This window comes from Lissotriton vulgaris, chromosome 1_1 (genome assembly GCF_964263255.1).
Source record: "Lissotriton vulgaris chromosome 1_1, aLisVul1.2, whole genome shotgun sequence".
Classification (NCBI taxonomy): Eukaryota; Metazoa; Chordata; class Amphibia; order Caudata; family Salamandridae; genus Lissotriton; species Lissotriton vulgaris.
Genome location: NC_141685.1, coordinates 2,095,523,990 through 2,095,541,322, shown reverse-complemented (window position 1 = coordinate 2,095,541,322; position 17,333 = coordinate 2,095,523,990).

The following is a 17,333-nucleotide window of genomic DNA, read 5'->3' as shown; positions in this document are numbered from 1 at the left end:
TTTCTTGAAAATGTTGTTTGAGCCTTGCCTTAAGGACAAGGAGGAAGGTAGGGTGACCAAAGATTGTGACTGGTGAGAGTGATAAAGAGAGAGTATTGTGAGTACTGTTGGGGGATGGTTTGATTCTATCACTGTGCAGGCCCCTAAAAAGACTAAAAAAGAGTATAGAAAAATTCATCACTTGTGGATAGATGGTACAGCAATTAATGACCACATTGACCAGAGAGAGTGCTTTGTGGAGTACACTAGTATAGACATCGTAGTTAGTTAATAAGGGAGTGAGGCCTGGTGCTGAAATGGCAGAGGCCGATGTCAAGTCTACATTCCGACTTTAACCGATGCACCCACAGGACATGTCATTACTGGGAATTCAATTTCAAGGACAGATTTACATTGACAGGGAAATGAATGCCAAAGGGTTATGTGGTGATATGCACAGATTTTGTACAGTTCAGCCCATTCAGCTAATGATCAGTGATAAAAGTAGTAGGGCCGGCGCATGTGCTGCACTACCTTGAAGACTTTCTGATAATGGCAGAGGGGGACCGGAAATGGGTGTGTACTAGGTTGCTGATGACTTCCAAAGATGTGGAAGAAAATAGAGCAATTCCATTGGCACGAGAGAAAACTGAAGGCCCTACCACATGTTTGACTTTCTTGAGACAGAAGGATTCGCATTTTCCCCCAAACAAATTGAGAATGTTACACATCCTGGTGTTACCTGAACTGGTAAAGAAAAAGGCAAAATGCACTTTGTTCAAAAGATTCTTGGGCACCTGACATTTGAGTGCAGAGTGGGCACCCAGAGGAAAGCATTTACTAGGCAATTGACATTTGCAATGAATGAAGCATCGAAGCCCCATCATCGCATACGGATACCAAAAAGGGTAAGGGAGGAATTCCGGAAGATGCAGATATTTTTGTTGGTATCGTGTGACAACCGTCCAGCCCTATTGACTGGGGAGATGAAATATTTCTAGATGCCTCGGAGACGGGTGGTTTTGGACTGTAATGGAAAGGGAGATGGTGCACAGGAGCTTGGCCAGAGCTATGAAGGGCAAAGTGGTACATTGTTATCTTTTTGCACATTTTCCCAATGGTACGGCTGTGGGGGAGTGAAAAAAAAGACAGGAGAGTGACATTCCAGATCGATAACGAGTACTAGTGCATGTGTAAACAGACAGACCATAAGGGACCTGCTGGTACGATGGCTTTTGAGAGACTTCATGGCATTGTGGGTGCACTGGAACATTCAGTTCAGAGCACTATATGGTTTTGTCCTGGAAGCAAACAAGGTGGCGATAACAGTGTGTGCCAAGATGTGGGGCTTTGGTGGGGTAAGATGACTGAGGAAAAATCGTTGGCAGAATCTAGAAGGGAGACATAGAGAATGGCTTGAAGCTAGTTTGTGCAGGTACAAAGGAGAGACAAAGGTTAAGAGGGGCTACGGTACAAACAAGTGAATGCTGTAAGCTTCGTGATAGGGTTGATTGACAAGTGTTGCTCACTAGTGACAATAGCGGGGAAAATGGTAGACATTCAAATATCAAATAGTACTTATAAAGTGCACAGCTACTCAAAAGAGTGTCCCTGTGCTAAAGGTCCTGTAAACCAGATCTTGTCACAAGAGGAACACAATCTAAAAAGCATCTTTAAAAAGCCAAGTTTTCAAAAGGTGTTTAAAAGACTCCACATCCATGGTTGCACGAAAATGTAGGGGAAGGGCATTTCAACTAGCAGCAGCTATCACAGAGAAGGAGGTGCCTCCTCATCTCTTTCACCTCATCTTCTGCACAATAGCCAACAAAGGGTCCGCCAAATGAAGGGTTCTAGAAAAATGGAAATGGGTAAGCAGCTTGGATAGACATTTAGAGCCTATACCATAGAAAACTCTAAGGCCAAGCACCAATCCCTCAAAGTTCACTCTAGCTCATATGGGAACCAGTGTAGCTCCTTAAGATGGGGCTTACCAGACACATTAATAGGAATAATGAGCAAGAGCCTAGCAGCCGTGTTCTGTACCAAATGGAGTCTCCTAAGTTGGTACAAAGGGAGACCAGAGTAAAGTGCTTTGGCGTAATCTATAAGGGCATGGACTATCATCTTCCGCCAAAAAGCTGGATGAAGAAGCAGAAACTTCCCCAAAAAACCTGAGAAGGCTAAAGCATACCCCAAATGTACTCTCTACTTGTAGATTTAAGGACAGGTTACTATCAAACTTCACTCCGAGGTCTTTTCCACCATAGTAGGAGTCGGAGGAGAGGGAGCAGAGCCAGAATAAACTTAATCACCCCACGATGGCTGGGGTGAGAGAACCAAAAACCAGTACTTTTGTTTTTCTTGTGTTGCACTGTAGATTATTCTTGCACATCCATTGAAACACTGCTGACATACATGCTTCATATCTACATTGAGCACCAGAGATGTTCCCGTCCAAGTTAGAATAATCTGCGCATCGTCAACATAAGAGATAATCTGCAATCCAAAGGATTCCACCAGGGTTGCCAAAGGGGACATATAGACATTGAACAATGTCGGACTCGAGGCAGAAACATGAAGAAACCCAAACTTAATGGACTGAGAGTCTGATGCGAATGGCGCCATCCACATAGATTGATCTGTGTTAAAAAAAAAGGAACACAGCCAAGTCAGGGCGCTGCTCCCACAAGCACCGAATCGGGAGACCCTGACTTACAGGCTCTAAGGGCAAGATCAGAATCCTCCAATACAATGGGGGAAAACTCTGCAAAAGAGCAAGATAATGGAAGAGGAGCTATAAAGGGCTGATCTACATGCTGGCCTGGCTCGCTGCTAATATTGGTAGTGAAAACTCCTTGGCTGTCTTACCCATAAGAATAAAAGCTGTTGTTAGGACCAGCATCATTTACGGACCCTACAATGCCTAAAATCTTGTTCTTTAAAAAGTCAGAAAGTTGCAAACAGAACTCAGAGAGGCTTATTGGTGCTAATATAGGGCGAGGTGGTTGGTAAAGTGATTTTAAAAACCTCTTTAGGTAGATTATTCAACCGACTATTTCCTCAGTAAAATACTTGGGTTGGGCATTTCTAATGGCTCATTGATAAGTAGACAGCATCAGTTTATAACACTTCTTATCCTCCACCTAATATTGCTTGCACCAAGCTCTGTCAAGATTTTTGCAATATTGCTGTATCAGTTTAAGCTCTCAATTAAACCAAGGAGCTGATGACCGTTGGTGACCACCAAACCAGATTTAATGAGTGCCACCTTGTTGGCCATATTGTCTTACCAGGCATGGACTACAAGTGCATGTACATCAATATTAACAGAGAGCACTGGAGTATTAAGGAAAGAGATGGTTTCCTCTGCCTTGACCTTAGCCCAATTACAATAAGGGAGTGCAGCATTAGCTCCCCTGCATTTGGGGTCATGCTCCAATGACCAAAATAAATACATTGTAGAACGATCCAAACAAGTGTTGTACAAGACCTCTACAACCTTTATACAATCAGTGGAAAAAATAGGTTCAAGCAGATGGCCTGCAAAATAGGTTGGTTTATTTATAAACTGCTTCATTTTCTAAGCAGACATAACGGCCGAGAAAAGGGAGGCCTGAGGTCCTTTAATATGTTCAGATGTATGTCCAGGTCATTAAGTACCAAAACATTTGAATATTTTAACACATACCTGAACAAGCTCTCGTCCAAAGAGGACAAGAAATTAGTTTCCAGAGGGATGATAGATTAATATGCCAGACACATACTTGGTAGCCAAAGGAGAAGAACAAAAGCTCAAGGATTCCACTACGCAATGTTTGGGAGTCTCAAAAGAGGTAGGTTTAAGAGAGTATTAAAAAATTATGGTTACTCACCAACACCTCTTTCCTAGTCGATTATGGTGCGGGATTGAATAGAAATTAGGGACAGCAAGAGCAATATCCGGTGCAGAGCTACCACTCATCCATGTCTCAGTAAGAAAAAGAATATCCAGATGTCCCTTCCTAAGAAGCTCAAATATGTGTGGAGTATTTTTATGAAGAGAACCAACATTTATTAATGCTGCCTGATTCCTTAGAGTGGTGTGGTTCACTGGTTAGAGGCGGCAGACCCCAAAGCAGAGGTCGGCCCGGGACCAGGGTTCAATTCCCGACGCAGCAGGGTCTTGGGCCATGGTCAGCGGACTCGAAAATTCTCGCCTCGGTGCCTACTCCAACCATGGGTCCCACTCAGCAACTCTGGGCAATAGCTTGCTTAATCTCTACTAACGGCCCCATCAGTGCCGGGATGCTGGTCTTCACCTTGGAGATGCCCAGGAGGGACCATCTCACAGGGAAAGCCAGAATGGGTTCCCCAGCGGTATACAGCGCCGGGACGCCCCTTTGCTGGGGCAGCTGTGCGCTTTACAAGTATACAACATTTAACATTTAACATAATTATGGACCTGAGGAGGGCTATTGAACTGAAGGGCATTCACAAGGGGCCTGCCATCATAAAGTTTAAAAGGCACAACAGGGGTTGCTCCAGACATACGCCACCAAGGTTTAAGGCTAAGGGCCATTGACCCGAGGGCATTCACAAGTGGCTGGCGCTGAGCGCGGAACAAGCATGCACAAGCCTGCCAGTGGCGTGCATCCGCTGCACATCTCACTCCGGCCCTTCTTATATCCCCAAAGGACATCCCCCTGCGGCAACTAAACCACAGATGTCAAATATGAAGGCCTGAATTGACCAAAACAGAAGTGGAGGCATGAACTCGCTCAACACGGTGTTCTGCAAAGGGAGCCAGAAAAGATTGCGGCTCAGGGAAGTCAGGTAAGGTCATCAAATTACATAAAAATACATTAAAAAATCTTTAAACACTCCTTAGAAGGTGCTCCCAAAATAATTGAACCCCCCCCCCAACAAACCAAGTTACTGACCTAAAATGAGCATCCGCGCACCGGCCCCTCTTATGTCCCCAAAGGTCATCCTCCTACAGCAACTAGACCACAGCTGTCAAAGATGGCGGCCTGAAATGGCCCAAATGGAAGTGGAGGCATGAACGCACTGAACACATTCTGTCAATGCCAAGGAACCCGCAAAAATCTGCTGCTCAGGGAAGTCAGATAAGGTCACCAAATTACATAAAAATACATAAAAACACTTCAAACACTCTTTAGAAAATGCTCCTGAAATATTTGAATTCCTGCCCAACAAACCAAGTCACTGACCACATTGCCTTTTATGGCAGGTGTTTTTGGGGCCATGGGCCTGGAAAAGGTGACATGATAAAGAGGATACTGGAGGGATGGGTGAGTGAGCAAAAAAAAGGAGGACCATCACTTGAATGCCTGTGAGATAGAGATGAGATCTCGTTACATGCCCAGTGCGGGCACTGAAATAGTCGTTGGGGGATAGGGAGAGTGGAAGGGGCCCCTTTTTGTACAAGCGAAAGAGAATACTGTGACAGCTCAATAGTTAGTTAGGGAATAGAACTTATGAAGATGATAAAAAATAATTTGGGTACGGTAAAGAATCAATCGCCACAGTTGATGGTGACGAGGATTCAGCTGTTGCCCAGGAGAGTGCAGCAGGGAGTAAACAAGCCAAGGGCCATTAACAGAGCCAGGAGGGACGTGAAGAGGGAGATGGTAGGTTTTTGCAAGGCAATGAGGATAGCAGTAGACTGATATAGTCTATGACTGTGCAGAGGTGCACAGGAATGATGGTTTTCATTTATCACTCCTGTGCAACAACACATACTTAGAGCAGGTGAAAAGGTCCCTGGAAAATTGGCGGAAGGAGCAAGCTGTCTTTTTGGTGGGTGGGACAGAAGTACCACCTCAGGAGAGTGATTCTTTTCACTCTTTAGTGGGCTTTTTCTTTAAGAAATTTAAGTGTGTTGTATTGAGTTTTTCGAGTACTCACACCCCAGTAAGCACTACTGCCAGAAACTGTTTTCTGGAATAAATAGTACATTTGTATAGCTATTCAAATTAAACATATTTAGTAAGTATACATTATTTAAATAATCCATTTTGAATTAAAAATGATGTAACAATACATTTTATTAAGAATTAATTTACATTAATTTTATATGTCACTTTTAAAAATTATGAATGCAGAAAAATATCTTATGGTGGGAATTCATTTTTTTCATTAAACTTCAAGTAAATAATTTTAATTTAATTTAATATATTTCTATTAACGTTTTATATATATAAACAACTTTATTCAGTTATTACAATCATCAAAGTTTCATCCAACAGCTCAAACTTTAAAAAACAATACAAATACACAGATATATATACAATAGTAGCAGCAATACATCCATGTTTCAGAATCAGATACAATAATAGCAGCAATGTATAATATCTACTCTCATGATTAAAAGACCCTGTCGTAAAGTGCCAGGTGCTTTAAAACTGTATATAAAACTAGGCTGCAAACAGTGCCATAAAATCACACCAAATGGAACAGTACAAGAAGAAAAAAACTGTTAATTGATATAGATAAACAGTAAAGTGCAACTCATGATCTTTACACTAGTCTAATTTTTAAAATTGCATTGCCCTTTTACCAAACTACCTCTAAGAATTTTGCTAACAGCAACAACAATTCTATGGGAGGGGTCAGTTTTTAGACTCCTTAGTGCGGTTTGATATTCTGCAATCTCCAGTTCGCAACAAATTGGAATACTCCACCTCCTGCAAGCGGGAGGAATACTCCTGACAGAAAAATAACAAGTGTGATTCATTTTCGTCACACTGATTACACATTGGGCAGGTCAATACTGGTTGTGCTTGATTCCATCTGTGGGTAAATGATCTTATGAACATGTTAATTCAAAATTAATTTAATAGTGCTGCAGCATTTTTTCATTTTGTTCTAAACTTAAAGGAAATATATCAAATGAATCTATATTAATATTTAACATAAATATTATTTTTAATATTTATTTTCGAGACAAATACATTTTTTAAAAAATCGCTACATTTTACCACAGGGATTTGATTTTATTTGTTATTTTTGCACTATGCAGGTTGGTGACAGGTATTTAAATCAGTATTTAGCACTTACGTATTCCATGAGCATTTTAAGAGCCTTCGACTTACTCATGACACCTTTGCCACTGGTTAGATCACTTATTCAAAAGATAAAAAAATCAGGATTTTGTATGCATGTGAAATCCCCCACCAATAAATAATTCCTTTAGATTCACATACCTCCTGCGATAGAAATCTGACTTATTTTCCCTTAATGGTGATTTACTTGTTGCTTTATTGCTTTAAAATCTCCTTAAACAAAAGGCAAATTACTGAACCAGTTTTCAGTCAACCTTTAAACAAACTTGTGAGAGAACACCTCCCATGGCAACGTTCAAATTATGTCTCCCTTATATTAGAATGCAGATCAGTGACTACGATGGCAAAAATATATATACAAAACATTACTTCACTATTTCTAATAATTCATTGTAGGGTGGTGTGGCAAGTGTTATTCTATTCATCGTGGAAAGTGGTCATTAAAACAATCAGAAATTGTTTACCCAATGGCAAGCACTGCAAAGTTCCCATGAAATCTATGACAACCTTCTGAATTGACCTATATTGAAATGGTAGTAGTGCTAGAGGTATTCTCTGTACATAAATGGTTTTCTGACAACTGATAAACACTGTCTGACTTAATAGTTTACTGTCCCAGGCAGACCACCGAAATTCCACCCATAACGTTTTGGTGATTGGCTACCCTGAAAATAGTTTCATAAACAAAGATTAACGTATGGCAATGGAGTACACTAGAATCCCTTGGAGTGAAACTATTTTGTCTAGTAAATTCATCATCTGTCATAACAGATTAGTGATGCAAAGTTCCTTATCCAACGTTTAAGAATGTAATCAAAAAGCTCTGTAAAATAATACACTTTTTCATCAGATCCTTCTATTGTTCCTCATCCACACACGCCCATAAGGTCACCACTACCAAACAATCATCAGTATCCACTACTGAGTCACAGTCCAGTTAGCAGGCAAACAAATTAAACAGCTCTAACTTCACATCTACCCAGAATGTGAAGTTCTCTGAGGTGGATTTCCATGGACCTTTGAATAGGTCAAGCAAAATGGTCCACAGGTTCACAAATGCCCCCTCTCTCCAAGAGATACATCAGAGATTTTAGCCCAGTAAATATGGTGACTTTTCAACACCACAGTGATTTAAAATTATGTACTTCACTGGTCCAAGCTAATATCACATTCTATTCATGTTCCAAGAGTGCAGGCAGTACAGCTTCAACTAAAATGCATACAAAACGATAAACAATTTCATCAATGGTCCTGTTGCATGGAAAACTGGAATCATGAGCACAGACATTAGCAATGCTGATTTTAAAAATGATCAAAATATAATTACTCAGACTATCTATTTGAAAGATAATTTTGTTTTGATTTTTCAATCAATGGCTGAGTCAAAGTGGGAAAACCTGAACACTTTTTCCTTAGAATTTGAGACTTAAAATTACATTGACTGGCTAGGATCATTAGGATAGGGCCATCCAATTAGCATTTGCAAATTTGAATATTAGTTTAATGTTGAAATAATGTGACCTATGCCTTCAACTTCATTGCTTTGGAAGACACATTCTTCTCCAAGGAGCACCATTACCCCTCTGAGGTCACCAAGGCACAAGTGCATAACACACAAAAACCTGGCTGACACAGACCCAATCTAAAAGGTGTGCCTAAAAATTGGTACTCATCTTCAATGACAAATATGGCCAAGGAATAAGGATTCATGTCCAACCACATCTGTTTTTATGCTGCCTTGCTATCCAATGTGGAAAGGAACCAAAGATGTCAAAACCTCTTCTGAAATGTACACTTGGCCCTTAGATTTATTGCTTAAGTTGAATGATGGACTTGAGGTATCCTAAGAAGACATTTGATGACCTAATATTTGTTGTGTATTACAAGATTGTAAGCAGTCAAAATATTGAAATTTTTATATGGACCTACACTAATATTGAGTTTTAATATCGTAGGGACAGAATATCAAAGTCAAGAATATTGTTGACCAGAATATTGATTGCAAGGTAAATAATATCGATTTATTTAACATCGAAGTGAGTAATATTGAAGTAAATAATATCGTTAGCAAAAATATTGTACGTATTATTGTAGTATGTATTTTTAACATTTTTAAATTTTTTTTCGTACATTTCAAATGTATGTATTAAATGTTTTGAAAATAGTAATTAAAAAAAATATGTTGTGTTTACTATCTGAGCGGGTTGTGTGTTTATAGGGGAATAGGGTGGGAAATAATTTAATTCAAATTAATTAACTAATATGTTTTTATTTATTGTTATTGATTGTTAATTTATTGTTAATTACTTATTAATTGGTAATAAGATTTTATTAATTGGTTAATTTATAATTATATCAATCATAATTAATTTATATGAATTTTGTATTTATTGTTATTGTTAATTAATGTATTATACATTCATTAATAATTGGTAATCAAGTTTTATTAATTTGTTAAATGATAATTAAATTAATTATGTTATTTTTAATGTGTAGCCGGTTGTGGGTTTATAGGGGAATAGAGTGAGAAGTAATTTAAATATAATTAATTAATTAATTAATATGCTTAGATTTATTGTGATTGATTCTTAATTTAGAGTTAATTAATTATTAATTGGTAATTAATTTGAATTAATTGGTTATTTTAAATTATATTTATTATAATTAATGTATAACTAAGTTTTATGTTTTGTTATTGTTAATTAATTTTTATCACTTGATTAATTGATTGTACCACCACTGAGCAGGATGAAAGCCTCCACCACGCACACACAGATGTGTCACATAACAAAGCCAAATGTAAAAACATAACAATTAAGTAGCCAGTACATGCCCTAACCCATTCGCATTAAAAAAAGGTGCCATATGACAACACCAGCCCTCTCATTGCACAAATATGTACACCGATCCTATTGCTACGCACAGTGTGCACACAGCTAAGCATAGGAAACTGTCACAGCAACCAAAGTGTGACACACCAATGCACATGCAGAACAAAGTCTTTGCACAATCATGCACTGCATTGATTGACATGTGCAGTGCCATGGGGCCAGAGTATCAAGGACCATTAGAAAAATAAGAAAGCATGGTTGGTGGTACAAGTCCAGAAATGCATAAGACAAAGCAGGCCAGTTCATCGCCAGATGTGACGTCTGCGACGTCAGACAAATCAACAAAGAGTCCTCACTGAAATATTATGTTGCGCTGGACACTAGATGTCAACATGTCCCTAAAATCACAAATCATGCACAAGGCGCATGGTATGTATTGACACCTCACACCTTGGACAAGTAATGCATGTACCACAGCACCATGACAGGAGGCACAGTAGTGCACATACAATACAATGTGATGATCAGTGAACTGTGTAGTGTACAAACTTTGAATGATACACAGCTAACACAAAGCTTGCGGGGTGCACTACAATGACCATTTCCCATCTGACCCACAGGTGACTAAGAACTGACTGCAGAGGACAACACCAGCAACCTGCAGAGCCAGTTTCCCCCCTGAAAGTTCCACTCTCGTATGGTGACTCCCAGGATTCTTTGAACGAGGAGCCCGAAGCTCCCTGGGGTCCTGGGCCTCCTGGGACCTGTCGCACCCTGATGTTCTAGGGTGCAACAGGTCCCAGGACCCCATATTCACCCCCACCCCATCTGCGGCATTAACTGCACCTTTGCAGACCCCTGCTGTTACAGCTGGTGCCTCCTCCACCACCACCACCACAACGGGAGCTGCCCGCAACACTCTCCCTGTCCCATATGATGACCGCCCCACACCACTGACTGAGGAAGGCAGGGAGGGGATACGGGTGCCGACAGTGGAGAGGCTTGAGGTCCGTGGCAGCAGGGCAGGTAGGAGGGGCAGGGTCACACAGAGGCAAGCAGAGCAAGGGACCGAATTCCTGGAGCACATCAACAGAGTCCTTGGGGCATATGAACAGGCCCAGGGATGAACAGGCCGGTCAGAAGGAGATTCCAGTGAGCTCCTCTTGCTGATGAGATCCATGGACACCCGCATGGGACAACTTTAGGACCTCATGGGCCAGCAAGTGGCCGTTCTGAGGGAGAGGTCTGCACCACTATCAACACCTCCATCTCCCACTGATGGTCCGCAGGATGACAATTCACCATCCTCCCCTGCGGCCACAGACAGGGGTGAGCCCTCAGACACCACTAGCCCCCCAGCAGAGGCCCCGCCTGCCAAGCAGTGAAGGGGCCATCTAAAGAAAACCCTTGAAGTATCTGTTAGCAAAGTACCTGCCAAATGCCAGTCATGTAGCCAGCCATGATGGCAACCCTCTTCATCACTGCATTGACTTTTTGGACTGTCCTTTCCCACACTGCCTTGTGAATGGCATCAGTCTGTTGAACTGGGTCACCACATCCATGTGGTGACTACTCGATTATCTCATGTACCACAACTGTGAACTCACTGCCTCACCAATCACCTTATTGTAAATATTCACCCCCCTGTCACATGTCCCCATTGCAAATAAACACGCCTTACATACACATGTTGTTGTGTCAGTTCCGTGATTATTCCAGGATGTACAGTCTTCACCATGATTAAAATGTACTAGGAGCTTGGAGTGTATGTAGGCAAGGACAGTTGAAGGTACCTAGGAAAACACAACAGAACAATATTCACTAGTCTGGGTGTGACATCACAGACATCACACAACACTTCACCACAAGAGAATACCACATGCACACATCTCAATGGGCAACAAGTGTCAACATACACAACCTGTATATGCTCCTAAATGAGCTGTTCCAGAAACATTGTCAGCCACCACTGAGTCCACAACCGGCTGCTGTCACAAATCCCACATACACCTTCACAACAGCAGCAACATCAGCAGACAATGGGTATGTTGTACATTGTCACACAACTTCAAGTGAAGTAGAGGGTGATGAGCTGTTGACGCACACCAACACCTTCTTCCTCTCCACTGTCCTCATCACTGGACATGGGCTGGTTTGCAGCGGGATTCTTGGGTCCTCTTCATCATCCAGGATCAGGGAAATTTCCTTGTGAATGGCTAGGTTGTGGAGCATGCAGCATGCCACAACAATCTGACACACCTTCCTGGTGGAGGACATCAGTTCACCTCCGGTCTTGTCCAGGCAGCGGAAACATGACTTCAGCAGACCAAAAGTACGCTCTACCACACGACATGTCCTCCCATGGGCATCATTGTACCGGACGTCAGCTGGTGTAGTGGGATTCCACAGTGGGCTTAGCAACCAGGGACTGTTTGGATATGCAGTGTCACCTAGGTGTGACAAACGCAAATAAACATTGCCAAGTCGCTATTGCAGAGGACAGCAAGTCACACACCCAGCACGCCACATGACTAGGAGTACTCTCCCATAATCCATGCATGGTCGAGAAGCAGATTAGCCATCAGCTGGGGTACAATGCTGTTATGCAGGTTGTAGGAGTCATGGGCTGAGCCAGGGAATTTGGCACACAGGTGTGAGATGATCATATTTGCCTGGCACACCACTTGCACATTTATGGAGTGGTAATGTTTACGATTCCTGTAGATGTGCTCAGGTGCCTGAGGTGGCACCAGTCCAACATGTGTGCAATCAATGGCACCAACTACATGGGGGATGTGTCTGAGAGGATAGAAATCTCCCTTCACAGCTGCCAATTCAGGCCCTCTGGGAAAATGGATATATCTGTCCTTGTATTTTATCATCGCGGACAGTACATCACACAGCACCATGCTGAACATAGGTTGTGACATCCCACCTGCGCTAGACACTGTGTGCTAGAAAGATCAAGTGGAAAAAAAATGCAGTGCCACCATCACCTTATACGTAGGGGTGAAAGCTGTTGGATATGTCCTGCGAGGCTGCAGGTGGGACTCCAACATTTCACAAAGTGTTTTTAAGGTGGACATATTCAGACAGCATTTCTGGATGATCGCCTCATCCTCCATGTCTTCCAGCACTGTCAAGTGACAAAGCAGATTTGGTCTCCTCCTAGGTGAGATGAAAGTGGACACATGCCAATGCAACACATCATTAGATGGGCACAGCATCTCACGTTCTGGATGACACAATGCCAACAATGACTGGCATAAAAATTGAGTTACAGACCAGCTTATATGTAGGGACCTCTTAAGCTACACAAATGGCACACTTGTCAATTTACAAGAAGCAAGTACCTCAAACACCACCTCGGTCAATGTGATTGCACATAGGGATATGGGCAAATTTACCATGGGCAGGCCTGGGAGTATAGCATCGAGCATATGTGTAACAAATCAACCCCCACTGTCTCATACCTAGCTGCTGTACCTGACATACCTTCATGCATCATTTTAACTTGGCACACATCAACAACACAATGACCACAGTCTGAGCAGAAATGATGAGTGTGTGCATGAGCAGAGATAAGAGAACATGCAAATAATAACATAATTCATTGAGACAAACAATTGCTGTGATTGTCACTGCACCTCAACAAATTGACATGGGTACACATTGTAGAGTCCACAACAAGACTGTCCTGTGTAAAGGACCATCAATATCACAAGTGATATGTGAGGGAGTACATGCTAATCTACGAAATCGCATACACATACATGGCATGTGTAGTCACCAGTGGAGTAAATGGAACATTGATATTGTGTGCACAATGATGAGCCATTGACCATGTGGCCACTGTGCACTGTTTATGTTTGCCAGATGGCCTTTATGATTGTACGGCTCCCAAATCACGGTAGCTACCGCCTGGTTCCTGCGGTGTATCACCACCATGGAGCATGCCCTTACAGCCAATGGGAACCTTAATTGCTGTAGCATGAGGCAATTTTGAAAATTGTGGTAGGCTTGCTTCGCCACCATGGAGCCAGTCATTTGATGCAATTAAAAGATGCACCATCGCGATAGTGCCCACCTGGCCCCTGCGGTGCATCACCGCCATGGAGCATGCCCTTACAGCCAATGGGAACCTTATTCGCGGTAGCATGATGCAATTTTGAAAATTGTGGTAGGCATGCTTCGCCACTGCGGAGGCAGTCATTGGATGCATTTGAAAAAGGGAGACCTGGAACACCAATTTCTGCAGCTTGGCATCTTTGATACGACCTCTAATAAAAGAGAGAGGGACCCTCTACCAAAGGGATGGGGTACCAACTGTTGACTTTGTCAAAAAAGAGAAATTCCCTTTGGGCACATTAATGAGAACAAAATGACATAACATACAACAACATTACAAGCATACTCAGAGCAATACAATGGTAAACCAAATTCTGAAACGACAAATAAATTCAATGTGCACAGTTTTATTTTATAATTAAAATAGAATTTATTTGTCGTTTCAGAATTTGGTTTACCATTGTATTGCTCTGAGTATGCTTGTAATGTTGTTGTATGTTATGTCATTTTGTTCTCATTAATGTGCCCAAAGGGAATTTCACCTTTGATACGACCCCAGGGGGCTATGTGTGTGTGGGAGGGAGCTCTAAATTTCCACTGCTCCCAGAGCCTGCTGCCAGAGACCCCTCACCTGCTGCTGCTGCCTCCAGGGATTGCTGCCAGAGACCCCTCATCTGCTGCTGCCTACAGGGACTGCTGCCAGATAGAGACGCAACACCTGCTGCTGCCTCCAGGGACTGCTGCCAGAGACCCTTCATCTGCTGCTGCCTACATGGACTGCTGCCGGAGACCCCTCATCTGCTGCTGCTTCCTGGGACTACTGCGAGAGACTCCTCATCTGCTGCTGCCTACAGGGACTGCTGCCAGAGAACTCTCACCTGCTGCTGCTCCAGGGACTGCTGCTAGAGACCACTTATATCCTGCTGCCTACAGGGACTGCTACCAGAGACCATCTCACCACCCAATTCCTCCGCTGCTGTCTCATGTCCACAGTGATGGTAAGGACAGAGAAGATCTGTGCCAGTCCCTTCACAAGCGAGGCGCTGGAGGTCCTGGTGGACGAGGTGCTCACACAGTACCGAAGGCTATATGGTGCCCCAAATGTTGTGGTAAGTCATCAACAGTGGGGGGAGTACAGGGGGGGCACATGTTGGCTATATTGCACCAATGACATGACTATATTGTACACATTGTACACTTCCAGAACAGAGTGGGATTCAATCCACAGGTTTGCAGGCAGGCTGGCCAGGGTCATCATGTATGTTTGTTCTTTCTTTATGTGTACCCAGCAGTGTATGTGTGGGGTCATCCTGTGATGGCCTGTCATCCTCATCCCATGGCTTACTTTTGATGTGTGATCTTGGGTGGTCATGACGTGTACAGTGTGAATGGTGTGATTTTGTAGGGAGTGTTGATGTGTGTGTGCCCCTGCATTGTCAACTACATACATGTGTCACCCAGGAGTTTAGTGCCTGTTTGGACTGTTCAACCTTGTGGATGTGGCTGTATGCACATGTGTGAGTTGTATGTTGTGCACTGTGCAGTGTGTTGGTGTGTCCATGCAGTTCTGTCTGACTCCTACATGCTGTTTTCGTCACTTGTGAGTATGCAGTGTGTGACTGGTCAGTGTTGTGTTTTGTTGATCATCCATGTGTCTTCATACTGTTTGTGGGGACTGTGCAGACGTACTGCTCCACACTGCCATTGTGGTTGTGTTTTCTCATGCATTGCTGTCACATGGTGCCTTTTATCCTCCAGTATGGCATGTTGTGTGTGGTGTCAATCCATCCCCCATCTATGCTTCAGATGCCTACCCATTGTGAGTCTGCACTCCCTCTGTTTGTGTATGGTACACTCCTGCCATGTTCACTACTGGCGTGCAGTACACTTCACTTAGATTTCAGCTCTCCCCTTGGTTTAAATGTGTGTGTGCCTCCTCATCACTTCATTATTGACACTGTGCTTTGTGGTGCACTTCTTTGGCCATGAGCAATGTGACACTCTGGTCAAGTTATTTCCACCTTTATGTCTCAGACTTGTGCATCTGTTGGTGTTGGGTTGAATATATGTGTGTTTGCTGTGGTACTGCTTCCCTTCTTCGGTGTTATGTTGTCTTTGTGCTGTGCTGATTAGTGTTGTGTGGATTCATTTTGTGCCATTCATTTCTGTGTGGGACTGTTATGCTTGGTGTGCACACACTGCTTGTTGTGCATGCAGTGCTGTGGGTGTATGTTGCCTTGTCATTGCCTGGTGTGCATCCACTGATGGCCTGCTGTGTTTAATATGTGTTTTTTTCCCTGTGCATCTGTTGTTTGTTTGATGTGGCTGTGTTTATCTGTGATGGTACAGTTTTTGTTTGTGTTGTGGTATGTTGTCTTGCATTGTTCCTGACTGATGAGGTTGTGCATTCCTGTTGTGTCTGTGCTCTCATAACCTTTCCCCAGTTTTGCTACACAGGGCATGTCTGTTCTTGTTGAGGTTCTGTGTGTGTTTCTGTTGGGTTATGTGTTTGTCTGTTGTTTTTATTTAGCAATATAAAAGATGATGATGGACAGAGCGTTTGAGCAAATCAAACTCTCACCCCAGTCAATTGATCTGTGTTTAATCCATCGCCATTCTTTAGCTAACTCAGCCACCCCAGTTCAGACATGGCCATATGCAAATCAGTCTGACCCTGTGCCTCATGGGAACAGTCCAGCTCGAACTGCCAAGCCCTGCCTTCCCTGGACCGGAAACAAGCATCCTGGGACCGGTTTCAGATTCATAATCCTCATCAGCCAGGCTATCTTGAATCCAGTGGCCAAGTGAGCAAGGGACTCACGTCTGAGTACACCCTCCCAATTTAGGGCGGACAAAGCGATACAAAAAAGGATGATGGACGGAGCATTTGAGCAAATCAAACACTCACCCCTAGTCAACTGATCTGGGTTTAATCCATCACCATTCTTTAGCTCACTCAGCCACCCCAGTTTAGACATGGCCATATGCAAATCAGTCTGACCCTGTGCCTCATGGGAACATTCCAGCCCCAACTACCAAGCCATGTCTTCCCTGGACTGGAAGCAAGCATCCTGGGACCGGTTTCGGATTCATCGTTTGGGCATTTCTAATATGGCGGGCGTGGGTTCCGCTGTTCGCAGGCGGAAAAATGCATTTTTCCGCACCATGGTGGTGCCTCCGCCCACCATCCTAATGGACCCCTTAGTGTTGCCATATACATGCAGTGACTTGTTCTCAAAAGCTATTTTCACTGGACAGACATGTCGCTGTCTTATGAGAAAAGTATTGTAGTAATGTTGAATATTTTGTATTTGCCTCTAGTAGTTTCAGCCAGTCTGTTACTTTTATACCCACTGAGTCACATGTCAATTTATAACAGAAGTAAAGGAGA